The 13715-nt window shown below is 44.8% G+C and overlaps 1 long non-coding RNA gene across 1 annotated transcript; it reads left to right on the top strand.

Annotated features, from left to right (window-relative positions):
- Positions 1 to 716: 716 nt before the first annotated feature.
- On the top strand, positions 717 to 2161 carry LOC119272206. Its single transcript, XR_005134711.1, has 2 exons — positions 717 to 1764; positions 1890 to 2161. It is a non-coding gene; the product is annotated as an uncharacterized LOC119272206 (long non-coding RNA).
- Positions 2162 to 13715: the final 11554 nt, after the last annotated feature.

Raw genomic sequence — 13715 nt, 5'->3', positions numbered from 1 at the left:
GTCCACAATCACATACGAGCACACGGAGACGAAGGGACGCCAAGAGATTGGAGACCTGCTGTGAGCATCTATATTTTATAATCTGTCCACTTAGTAGTCCTGCAACGGCGGCCTCTTTTTGCCGTCGCCGGCATTCCCCACGCAGATGGCGCCATTAAGAGAATTCTCTGGCTATCGTTTCTTAAGGTACATACATACAGCTAATCTACTCTTTGATGCTCCAATTTTAAATAACTTAATTCATAAGAATACTTAATTACTACAACTACTGAGATGAGATATAGATCTAATTTATCTATTCTTCCATTTAGCTATAAAATATTATCTAGTTTAACCTTGAGAGGAATTAAGAATAATGCAGATTATTACTCTCTCCACACTTAATATGGGACTGAGGGTGTAACTTTTATAATCTTATAGATAAATGTGTGCATAGCTAAATTTAAACAAACAGTCTAACAACATTTATTGTTTTTTTTTGCGAAATACACAACATTTATTATTGCGACTTGTATAACTAAGACAAATTATACATGTGATGTTACTCAAAAATGTATGTTCGTGAGTGTGAGACTTGATCCTTGCTTCTTCGCCCCCCCTATATCCAAATCCTGGCTCCGCCCCTGAGTGGGTCTATTCTAATAACACCAAAACTTCTTATTCTGATAACACCTCCCGAATCGCACCACAGACAGAGGCAAACGGATCCACCGACCACCACCTACACACGCATGACTCCCAGTGTCTATCCCCTCCACCTTCGCCCGACACGCCCCAACCTAGCTCACTACCTCCCACGGCCGGCGTGCCCACAACCCCCTCCCATCGGCCGCTGCCGTGCCCCCACTCCTCTACCTTTCCAGACCACCGCCCCCGGTGCTGCACCTTCCCCCAACCCCGCGCCCCACCTTCTACGCCAGGCGCCAGCCGCCACCCTCCCCCTCTTTCTCCCGTGCCACCCCAAACAATGGCGAGATCCACCGCCACCAGGCCCCGGCGCGGCCTCAACCACCGGATCCGGCCACCACGGCCACTCGGCGCGGCCTCAACCGCCGGATCCGGCCACCACCGGCCCCCGACATGCCTTGAAACCACCAGAATGGACCGCGACGGCCATGGGTGCAGCAACCAGCCCACATCTTTCCTTGGGCGGCTGTGGAGTTCGTCTCCATCACCGACGAGCCTCCCCTCTCCTCTGGCCGGATTCCAGCGATCTCCGTGGCCTGTCTCGCGCCGGATTCGGCCGCCGGGGCCACTGGATCCGTGGCAAGTGGATCCCGTGCGTGCTAGATCCGGCTGTGGTGCGCCCGTCCACTCCATGCATTTCTCTTCCCATGAGGCTCGCCGTTCTCGAGCTCGAGCTCCAGGGCTCCTCAATGATGACTCTGAAGCACAACCATGGCCGCCTGGGAGGCACCCAAGGAGGGCAACGGCAGCGCCGCCGCCGGAGAGCCGGAGTCCTGCTCCTCCCCTTGTTCTCGTCCTTGTCTGCGTTCGAGCGCACCTATCAGTGATGGCCGCTGCGTACGTCGCGTGCAGCTCGGGCCACGAGGACGAGAAGTACGTCCCACGGGACAGCGCAGTACTGGGTGAATCTCGTGCTCGTGCGTGCAGTCCACTGTTGGGACGGCGGGTATTGCAGTGCGAAGAAGTGCAGCGTGCAGCTCGCCCGGGCATGTGAGCCATGACGCTCACCTGCAGGATGCAGCTCTCTCCTCCACTCCTTGTTGTTCGCCACAGGGTGGCCGGCGGCATCCTTTTATAGTAATTCAAAGTTCATCATGCAGTACACTAGCTATCTATAAAAATGGTACCTCATTATAATTTGTTATTCACACACACAGTCCACTCACTATTTCTCTTCGGTTCATTTTTTGTTGTTTTCTTAGGATGGAGAACATACAAAAGTGGACGGCGTCCAGGGATGTAATTCTCTACCTGTGGCACGTTCAGCTGGGTGCTGCCATTGCAAAGGATATTGTTTTGTATTGGAGTATGTGTGTGTGTGTTGAGCAGGTTACTATTTTTGTTGTAGTCCATGCGCTCGACGCGAGTAGTGGTGCGGCAATGCACTTCGTCGTCGTGTGAAGTTCCCTGTGTCGCCATTACAGTGTGGTTGCCCGTCTTTTTATAAGTAAACTTTGAAGCTCACTTTGTTGTCTCATGCAGTTTGCTATAATACTCCTCCATGGTTTGCTTGGTAAATATATCTCAATGAAGTTCGCTTTTCATTATATGTAGTTCACTCGCTCAGTCCCCGCGGTCCACTCGCGCGGTCTATGCACATAAAAATTGAGTTTGGAAAAAACTCATGTGGTTCACTTTCGGTAGTGTCGCGGCCCGTTTACGGTAGTCTCGAGGTTCACTTTTCATAGTATTGCGGTTTACCAATGCTCGACATGAAGTGCACTCCACCTCGTTTGCGAAAATTACGTCCCACAAAAAAAGAAAATTTACGTCCCACAAAAAATAAATCATGCAGTGCACTTATGTGTCCAATGAAGTGTGTTTTTTAGTCTAAATAAGTGAGGTTTTCTGTCTGATGCAGTACGACTTGCTTACGGTAGTCTCGAGGTTCACTTTTCATAGTATTGTGGTTCACCAACACTCGACATGAAGTGCACTCCACCTCGTTTAGGAAAAATTACGTCCCACAAAAAAGAAATCATGCAGTGCACTTGTTTTTTCGATGAAGTGCAGTTGTTCGTCCGATGCAGTGCGGTTTTCAGTCGGATGAAGTACCCACGTCGATTTGGGTGTCGCGAAAAACAGAGTGTCTGCATTTCGGTAAATTTAAAACTGCTCTCAAACTGTAAAGAATTAGAGAGAGTGTTCTACATGAAAAAGTTGCTTCTCATCGATATCTTTCCAACGGCATATAATTTGAATCATTTCGACAACCGGTTTGTAAAATTTTCGTGAAAAACGGCCGCTGCCACTCGTCGTCTCCCGCATGATTTTTAAAACGAATTTAAAACTATAAGGAATCTCAAAACCATTTCTACATATGAAAGTTGCGCCTTGTCCATAGCTTTCCAACGACTTATTACACGCCTCGTTTCGACAAACGGTTCAAGAACTAGAGCAAAAACACTACCAAAAATTGCAAAATTTTCAAAAAAACATAATTCCGTGATTTAGTAAATTCGAAATTGCTCTTAAACCGTAATGAATTAGAGAAAATATTAGATATGAAAAAGATGAGCCTCGACGATATCTTTCCAACGGCGTATCATTTGCCTTATTTTTATGAGTGGTTTAGAAAAAATCACGAAAATACGCTCGCTGCCACTTGTCATCCGCCGCACCATTTTTGAAACTGCTCTTAAACCGAGAGGAATCTCGAAAAGTGTTCAACATGGCGAAGTTGCGCCTAATCAATAGCTTTTCAACAGTATATTATACGCCTCGTTCCGATAAACGGTTTAAAAATTTGAGCGAAAACAGTACCGTAAAAACACTGCGTGCAGTTTTTTTTCGACACGAAGTTCACTCGTGTGAGTACTGCAGCACAGTTGGTTCAAACAATGACATGCACTTGCATTGAGCGCGCGGTGCGGAAGTGTTATCAGAATAACTATTCTGATAATATTATCAGAATAGACCGGATGTATATATATATATATATAGACAAGGTATTACTTACCTTTGTTCTCCTCGAGCTGCCTCTTGGCAAGACCGAGCTCTTTCTCGGACCGCTCAAGGTTCTACTTCAATGCGGCGACCTCCGCAGTTAGTGCGGCAGAGGTCAGCAGCGAAGCCTGCATACGCATATCGACATACTTGTATTAGACTCCTACAGGTATTATTTGATCCTCTATTCAGCTTTTCTTTGTGAACACCAAACAGAGCATCAACAAGCAATTAACACTAGCCTATTACCGCTATTACACATATTACATCCACTAGGCTTCAAAGTTCACCACCAGTACAAATATAGGGAACAAAGCAGCATATTACATACACTGGTCGTCAAAATTGGCCACCAGTGCAAATAAACGCGGCAGCAAAACAAGAGCATAACTGAAACAACTTCAGAAGAGCTCAAGAAACATGGTATCCACCATGCTGGCAATAAGCTTAGCAAGCTTATTAGCTTTGTCCTGTTTGGCGCTAAAATCCTCCAACACTTGCTGTTGCACCAGAAAGTATGCATCTGAATGCTCCAGGGACTTCCGCAGTCCTTCCGCTTCTTGTCGCAGCACAGCTGATCGATGTCTTTCAGCTTGTAGTTCAGACTTAAGAAACCGAACTGATTCAGATAGTGAGTTTGAATAGCTTGTGCAAGCGGTAGTGGCTAATAACTCCAACACTAAACCAAGACAGGAGTTTGGGGTTGTCTCATTGTCTTCGAGATAGTCTTCCTTAGTTGTTTTATCAAATTTGTTGGAGACCAACAAGGATGTGTCACTATCCTGAACCTTATCTGCATTACTTCCTTTACCATTCCTTAATAAGGCACTCTTCCCCAATATTCTGTCAGCATTATAAAAGAAGAAACAAGCAGACTCATAACAGTTTAGCAAGTACTAGTATATGAAACTCATTTCGGTGAACCAGTTCATTAGTAAGGTGGACAGGATTAAACTACCAAGTCTTCTATTGCCAAGTACTAGCACATAATAAAAGCATCAACCAAACATATATCTATGTCCTATGGTCGCTGCATTGTCTTGCCAAATCAAAATAGAGACACGGTTCAAATCATATCAGTTCAAGACAAAGCAGCAGTGAAATAATACAAAGTGTGGGAAACTACACGGCACAACAAGATTTCAGATGGGCACCACAGATCTACATGTACAACAACACTATTGGATTTGTTGTGATGCTAGTAATGTGCATGATATGAGAAGTCAACTGTATACACAATTGAAATTGAAATCAACAGAGCTATTGATAAGAGCAAGCCTGTTAAAGAAACATGCGTGAACATACTTGCTATGCCATTGCAGTTTCGATTGGATCCTTCAATTTAAAAATAAGTTTGTATGAGAAAATACAGTGATACAAGAGCAAAGCAGTATGCACGATAGCAATCATAGTTAAAAAAGGTGCGCCTAAGCGAGCGCTTAAGCGTGCCTAGGCTCTAGGCGTTGGAGAAATGCATTGCGCATAACTACGCTTAATCTGTGCATAACTGCGCATAAGCATGCGCTTTGGTCAGTAAAGTGCATGGCGGTGGCAAAACACACAATTAATGCCTAGCACTTTTTTGAACTATGATAGGGATGGAATCTTAAATTAGAACAGTTGTTCTTCAGGTTTAGGCACTTGTTCTACATGAAAAGAGTATAGTAAGACGCAAGAATATAGTACTTAAAATTAGAAAATGAGCTCATAGACCTTACCACATTCTTGGTTCGGGACCAGTACAGAACAAGGTGTTCCCAGTCATCATCTAGTCAAAGTTTCTCAGGAGAATGTAAGGGGATTGGATGAGTTTCTTTGCCGGTGAAGTATGTTTTCTTCAGGTAATTCCGATACTGCCACCAAGCATTCTTGAAGATAGCAGAGGTATTAGCACAGGTTACCTCATCTGAGTTTCCAAATCGGTCCTTCTCTATAGAGAAAAATGGGAAAATTTTCTGTATTATAACCATCATGGAGGTAGGATGTATGGGACAAAGCAAAGTAATTGCCATGAATAACATTACTTACACATAACTCCTGGACAAACACCTGCAACTGGCATTTTCCTTCATCTACAGTATAATATTTCCAAGATGGGAAGATACGCACATATGATTTAACAACATCAAATGCAATAGATGCTAAACTACGACTAGTTGGTTGTGCTTCCTCCACAGGAATAGGCGTACTAACTGGTGGAGTTGGGGTTCGCCGTGTTAGCACTAGCCCTTTGGGCACTAGAGCTGCCTTACTAACTGCTCTTGTTTGGGAGCTCTATGGTGGGGATGGTGCTATGTCAACAGGAACTGGGTTACTATCTGCTGGGGTGGGGTTAGATTGGGTGAAGCTGGTTCTCTGTCCATCGCAGTAGGGGTACAATCTGCGAGAGTTTGGGTTATGTGTGGTAGGGCTGGTTCTCGTGCATGTACAACCAGGGTGCTATCTCCACCAAGAGGTAGCACTATTTTATTTGAAGACTATGTTTTTAGTCCGCTAGATGCTGGCATCACCCGCTCCAATTCAAATGGCTGATAAACAGGAAACATAGTTGAATGTACAGACATTGTATGAGAGACAGATGCAATAGATAGTGTGAAAAAAAGAGGTCATGAAATAGTTGACATGTATATTGTTTAACTAAAATGGATAGCATGACATAATTTCACATATATGATGTCTATCTAAACTGGATAGCATAGCATAACATAATTCAAAGATATGATAAATAACTAAACAGGATCGCATGACAAAATTCACCTACATGTTATCTAAGTAATTAGGATCGCATCATTTAATTCACATATGTGATTTATATGCTAAACAGAGGGCATTAGATATGATGTCTGAACTAAGAACATCGTGTTGAATGTTGTGTATATGATTTCTAATCTATGCAATGCAAGACACCATATGCATGATATGAGCAGTATAACCATGCCAAGTTAGAGAATACACCTCGGTGGGAGAATAGGACTGGTCATCTGTCTCTGAATCCATCTCTGAGGACCTATCAGGACCCAACAAGAGATCTGCTTTGACAGGTAGCACTGTCTGCTCTGAAGGCCTTGTTTTCACTCTAGATTTTTCAATCTCCCACCCAAATGGCTGATTCACAAGAAGAGTAGTTTAATGTACAAACATTGTCGACAAATGGAAATGTAATGAAGAAAAGGATGGGAAAGATATCATTTCAAATATATGATGCCTGGTTAAATAGGATGGCATTGCACATTTCACGTATATTATGGCTGGCTAGAAGAGATGAGACTGCACAATTCCCATATATGATATAGAAAGTAAACAGGTGGCATTACAGAACACGCCTAAACTAAGCAGATGACATATATGATATCAAGAGTAGGCACTACAAGGCAACATATGCATGATATGACTAACATCATCATGCCAAGGTAGAGCAAACACCTTGGTGCATAAATAGGAATGGTCAGCGGCGTCTGAATCCACCTCAGAATAGATATCTTCCTATGGATTACAATCTGGAGAGGGGTGGGGAGGGTTTGCCATTGAACCCACTATGGAGCGATGTATGCATGACATTGTATTGCCGTGCAAAACTCTTCTCTTTTTCTCTACATGTTCAGCATGACTGTGTACAATATCTGACATGCATACGAAAAAATATGGTGAGATTATGTAAGGAGAGCATGCGGAAATTTAGAGTGATGGTAACAACCAGTGGATGGATCCAAACATAATGATAGCAGGCTGATGATTGCTTTAATTTAATAAAAAGACAGATGATGATTGCTTTACTATTTGTTTCCCACCCAAGATGAACAACATAGCCATACCCTAGGTGAACCAGATATTAGACAGAGATACTATTCATTGCTTCCTTGATATGTGCCCCACAACTAATTTAGAACTCAAGTTTGAAGATTAATTTGGACCTGACTTGGAGTCCAAGAGGTGAACAGGATGATAAAGTAGCAGGTAATTTTAAGCAATGCATAACATAAGCAGAATCAAAAGAGTGCGACCTCTCTTATGGACCCATGTACTCCTCAGGTTGATCTGCTGAGTCGATGATGGTGATGCCGTTGCGTGGGTGCCGATGGCAGGGAAGGAGATCTGAGGCGGCGAAGGACGGTCAGGGGTCGTGGTGTCTGGTTTGGTGGATGTTTCTGTCGATGGAGCACCTCAGACGAGGTGGACGACGTCGCGGCAGGAGCAGGACAAACCACACAAAGTTCCCTTCGACACCTACCTATAACTGAAGTAATTATGTAAGGGCTCATTTGGCTTGCATGATTCTAAAAACGCAGGGATAGGAAAAACACCGGAATAGGATAGGAATGCACATGGTAAACAGAGCATTTGTAAACACAGGATTTCTGTCAACTTGGGTGTTTGGTTTACAGGAATTGGAAGAGCAGAGGAATGCAAAGAAACATGGCCAAAATAAAGTGAAACCATATGAAAGCGTGTATAGTCAGAATGTTATTCTGCCACTAATGCACTTGGTCTTGTTTTCATGCATAGGATTTTGAAAAGTAGGTCCAGCTGGATGTTTTTCTTCATTCCTTTCAACAAAATGCATGAATAATTGAATAGTAGAGTGCCATTGGAAAATTCAATATTGCTATGTTTTTCCGTCAAACCAAAATAGCCCTAATGGATCGACATGAATGTATAGTAATAACTGATGCAACAAGTGTACAACCTCTTTGTTGTGGCCGTGTCGACCTCAGCATCATTGGGTTGGTCGCTGAAGCAGTTGAGGCAGAGGTGGCTGTCGGAGGTGTGGACGAAGATCTGAGGAATTTGTAGACGGTGTCCAGGGCACTTGTAACACCCACGATGTGGCTATATCTCCCACGTGTCGGAGCACGACTTAGAGGCATAACTGCATTGTAGGCATGTCGCAAGAGGGGCAATCTTTACACATCCCATGTACTGAATAAGAAAGAGGTACAGAGTTGGCTTACAATCGCCACTTCACACAATACAAGAATAAAGCATTACATCATACAGATACAAACAAGGTCCGACTACGGAACCAAAATAAAAGAAGGCTACCCCTGATGCTACAGATCCCCGATCGCCCCAACTGGGCTCCACTACTGATCAACTAGAAATGAAACAACTCAACGCACACGATCTTCATCGAGCTCCTCCTTGAGCTCGGTTGCGTCACCTGCACGGAATCATCGGCACCTGCAAGCTGGTTTTGAAAGTAAATTGTGAGTCACGGGGACTCAGCAATCTCACACCCTCGCGATCAAGACTATTTAAGCTTATGGGTAGGGTAAACGTATGAGGTGGAGCTGCAGCAAGCACTAGCATATATGGTGGCTAACTTACACAAAAGAGAGCGAGAAGAGGAGGCAAAGCACGGTCGAGAATCTATGATCAAGAAGTGATCCTAGACTATTTACGTTCAAGCATAACTCCAACACCGTGTTCACTTCCCAGACCCCGCCGAGAAGATACCATCACAGCTACACACGCATTTGATGCATTTTAATTAAGTTAAGTTTCAGGTTTTCTACAGCCAGACATTAACAAATTCCCATCTGCCCATAACCGCGGGCACGACTTTTGAAAGTTCAAATCCCTGCAGGGTGTCCCAACTTAGCCCATCACAAGCTCTCACGGTCAACGAAGGATATTCCTTCTCCCAAGACAATCCGATCAGACTCGGCATCCCGGTTACAAGACATCTCGACAATGATAAAACTAAACCAGCAAAGCCGCCCGATGTGCCGACAAATCCTGATAGGAGCCGCACATATCTCATTCTCAGGGCACACCGGATGAGCGCTCCGTACAGCTAAAACCAAACCTCGAGTTTCCCTGAGGGGGCGCTGCAAAGAACTCTAGTTTGGACCAACACTTAGAGGAGCACTGGCCCGGGGGGGGGGGTTAAAATAAAGATGACCCTTGAGTCTGCAGAACCCAAGGGAAGGTGGTAGGTTGTTACCGCAAATGGTAAAACCAAGGTTGGGCCTTGCTGGAGGAGTTTTATTCAAGGCGAACTGTCAAGGGGTTCCCATTCTAACCCAACCGTGTAAGGAATGCAAAATCAAGGAACATAACACCGGTATGACGGAAACTAGGGCGGCAAGAGAGGAACAAAACACCAAGCATAAGGCCGAGCCTTCCACCCTTTACCAAGTATATAGATGCATTAATTAAATAAGAGATATTATGATATCCCCACAAAATATCCATGTTCCAACAAGGAATAAACTCCAATCTTCGCCTGCAACTAGCAACACTATAAGAGGGGCTGAGCAAAGCGGTAACATAGCCAAACAATGGTTTGCTAGGACAAGGTGGGTTAGAGGCTTGACATGGCAATATGGGAGGCATGATATAGCAAGTGGTAGGTATCGCGGCATAGGCATATCAATATTGCGAGCAACTGGCAAGCAAAGATAGAAGTGATTTCAAGGGTATGGTCATCTTGCCTGAGATGCCGCAAGGAAGAAGAACGAGGCCATGAAGAAGACAAACAGACATAGTCGAATAGATCCTCACAAATGCAACGTTAACGGAACCAACCCGAAGAAGCAACACCGGAAAGAAACAAACCACATAGTAAACAACCACCACATGAACATGGCATGATGCACAATCAAGTATGATGCATGTCAGGTTTAATGAAGCATGGCATGGCAAAGTGCACAAGCAATCCTACAAATTAAGTGGAGCACAATATGCAACTCCGTTGCATATTGACGAAACACCACTTCAATTATTTAGTTCGATCTCGTTTATGTTCTCAACAATATTAAATGTTGATTAACATGGCAAGAGGTGAGGCATAAGTAAACTAACTATCTAGACAAGTTTAAATGAGGCCGGAACAACAAACAACATGTCCGGAAACTCCTCATGTGCATATTTTAAGGTTTGGTACTTATCTTCCCTAAACACAATTTTAGAGTTGTTAAACATGCAAGGTGAAGCCACCATGTTAAACTAGGCAATTTTCTACCCCATTTACATATAAAGTTTGTTAAGTTTGGAGCTACGGTTATTTAGTTATGAAACAAATCATTTTAACATGGCATATGAGCAAAATTACACAAATAGCCTTTTAAACATTTTTAACATGCATCAAAGTTGGATGTGAAACTAGATGATATTCTAGTCAAGTTACATATATAAATTATTTAGATCCGATGCACGGTTGTGAAGTTATTAAATGCATGAAGTTTAGGGGCCATTATGCAAAACTGGCACTCTCTGGAAAATAGCTAAATCACAGAGCCTAAAAAAACTACATGGGCCGGAACTGCTGGCCTAACAGCGGGAAAAGGAAAAAAAGAACATGAGGCGCAGGGACTTCTCACCCATGGGCCAAACCCAGTCGGAGGAAGATGCAGGCCGCGAAGGGAGGCACTGGGCCTCATCTGCTTGTGGCCCATGCGATCACTAGAGCTGGGCTAGGGCGCTGCGCTACGCGTGAAGCAGAGGAGGGGGGTCATGCTCGACGCAGAGTCAATGCCGGCACTTCCTCATCCTGTCGCTCGAAGTAGCGGAAGCAAGGGCGCGACTCCGACAAGGAAGATGGACAGCGTTCTCAGGCGTAGAGAGGTGCGGCTCCGGCGGAGTCAGCAAGGAGCGGCAAGGGACGCGGGACTCGGCAGGTCCGAGGCCAGGGCGGCAGCATCCATGGCGAGGCTCGGTGAGGATGAAGACAGCGCAGGAGAGGAGCTCCTCAGGCGATGGCGTTGTTACAAAGAACAGAGAGAGGGAGAGAAACGAGTGAGACAGAGGGAGCAGCGAGGGAGACGAAGGAAAGAAGCAGGGGTGCGAGACAGGGCCTGGAGTCGTCGAGTTGGTCGCCGACATGAGGAGGCAGGGAGCAGGGGCCTCGGTTGCTACTGCTGTTCACCGGCAGCGACTGGATCAGGATGAGCTTGCTCTGGCGAGATGCATGCAGAGGAGGCAGGGGTCGAGAGGCGCGGAAGGTGACAAGGCGGCGGCAACTCTCTCGATCCCTTCGGGGAACAAAGCAAGAGGGGGGGCTCGCTGGTTTGACTGGGATGGATCCCAAGGAACCAGGTGGAGTGGCGGCTGTGGCTGGTGGTTTTGGATCAATAGGGGATCCCAAGGAGGAGGAGATAGTGGGCTGGCGGCGGCGGAGGATGGGACATGATCCCTAGTTTCTAGGGTTTGGTCTAGATTTAGACTAGGGACTATATATAAGGAAAGAGGGAGAGTTTAGGGGTAATCCATCCCTCCAATTAAAATCTAGTGGTCGAGAAAAATACACTAGGAAGTCCAAATAAGAAATCGGTGATCTTTAGAAGATGTTTGGGGATGATCCGGACCCAACGGTGACGACTGTCCGGGTTGGGTCCGGGACAGCATTCGGGCGCGCGCGCGAGGAGGTCCGCGGGTGGACGAGAGAGTTTAGGTAGGGCCTGAGGGTGAGTGGTAGTGGGCTGTGCAGAAGGCCTCAGGCTGAGAGAAGAGAAAAGAGAGGGCCCGACAGCAGTTTCCGGAGACCGAAAACGTCCGTCGATAGACCGGCTATACTGCCGCTATAGTTTAACGGTTGGGCTATGAAACGGACTCCGAACACGATGAAATTTGGCAGGCTGTCTTCCTACACTAAAATAAGACTGCACGCCAACTTTCAATCCATTCCGGGAACATTTTCCGGTCACTTGTAAAATAATATTTCGGACGTGCCGCGGGCGCGTGCAAGTGTGTCTGGGCTCAGAACGGACAACGGAAAGAACGGGGAGACCTGGACAGATGCAAGTTTTGAAAACATGAATATGCAATGCACATGATGACATGACAAGAATGCAACACGCAAACAAATGACATGGCAACGACGGTGAATAACTGGAAGACACCTGGCGCATCGGTCTCGGGGCGTCACAACACTCCACCACCATGAGAGGATCTCGTCTCGAGATCTACAATGGCACCGGAGGGAAACCGAAAAGGAAGAGAAGAGGTAAAACTAATTGCTTCTTTGACAAACGAGTGAACCCATGAACCTTGAGAGTTGAACAAATTGAAAGAAAGAATACGGCGAAGGTGAACAAAGTTGAAAACACGCCGTTAGATAAGAGGAACAAGGAACCTTACTAGAACCTTGTAGGTTGAAAGACATAAGAAAAGGGTTGCAATGGACAAGGAGTACATGCAGGCACTCCGGTAGAAACGAGATGTACAAGGAACGATAAGGATCAATTACGACAACACTCAGTTGGAAAATGGAAGGTAAAGAATATGATCTTGGCAAAATGAAAGCACTTGGATGAGACTCCAGTTAGAAGAGGAATGATAGCCACAACACTTCGGTTAATTGGATAAGAATGAAAAGAACATGATCCTGACAAAACAAGAACATGGGTTGAATTGAGCAACATCACAATGCCTCCGGAAGAAAAGAAAGAATGGAAATGGAATGAACAGAGGGAACACAAGATCTTGAGAGAGCATGCTTACAATAAATGCTTGAATGGAATTGTTGGAAAACCAACAATGAAAAGAGTAAGCTTGTTGTGGGCTTATAGAGAACATCTCAAAATTATGAGGTGAAATTCTGCCACTAATGGAAACGATAGATTGGACTGATATCAACAAGGAGATGAGAAGCTTATTCCACCGGGAGGAAAAAAATGAAGAACTTGGATCATTTATAAGCACCATAAAAGCAACAATCCTTAGGGAAAGCTTAAGGTGAAATATAACCCAAGATAACTCCAATGAAGAGATTGGTGGATTTAAAATATCTCATTCTTAACAACATGTGAATCATGAAACATGAACCTCAAATTATCAAGAATGACATAATACCACCTCCAATGATACGGAAGAAGAATTGCACTCCGGATAGCAAGATGAAGAATGCTTGAGCTCCTCTGAAAGAATCTCGATGAACACTTCGAGAAGGAATTAAATCCTTGATGAACCATCATGTAGAGCCTCCATGAATAACTCCGGTAACAAAAGGATGAACGATCGAAATAAAAGAGAGGTTGAAAATACAAGGTGAAACCTTGTAATGATTTCGATGGATCTCCGTGGTGATATACTTGCGAGAGCTTGGAACTCCGGAAAAAAGAAAAGATGAAACATGTGAAATC

The sequence above is a fragment of the Triticum dicoccoides genome, chromosome 3A (assembly GCF_002162155.2).
Source record: "Triticum dicoccoides isolate Atlit2015 ecotype Zavitan chromosome 3A, WEW_v2.0, whole genome shotgun sequence".
Lineage (NCBI taxonomy): Eukaryota > Viridiplantae > Streptophyta > Magnoliopsida > Poales > Poaceae > Triticum > Triticum dicoccoides.
The sequence above is the reverse complement of the archived record's forward strand: the minus strand, read 5'-3'. Positions and strand labels throughout refer to the sequence as shown.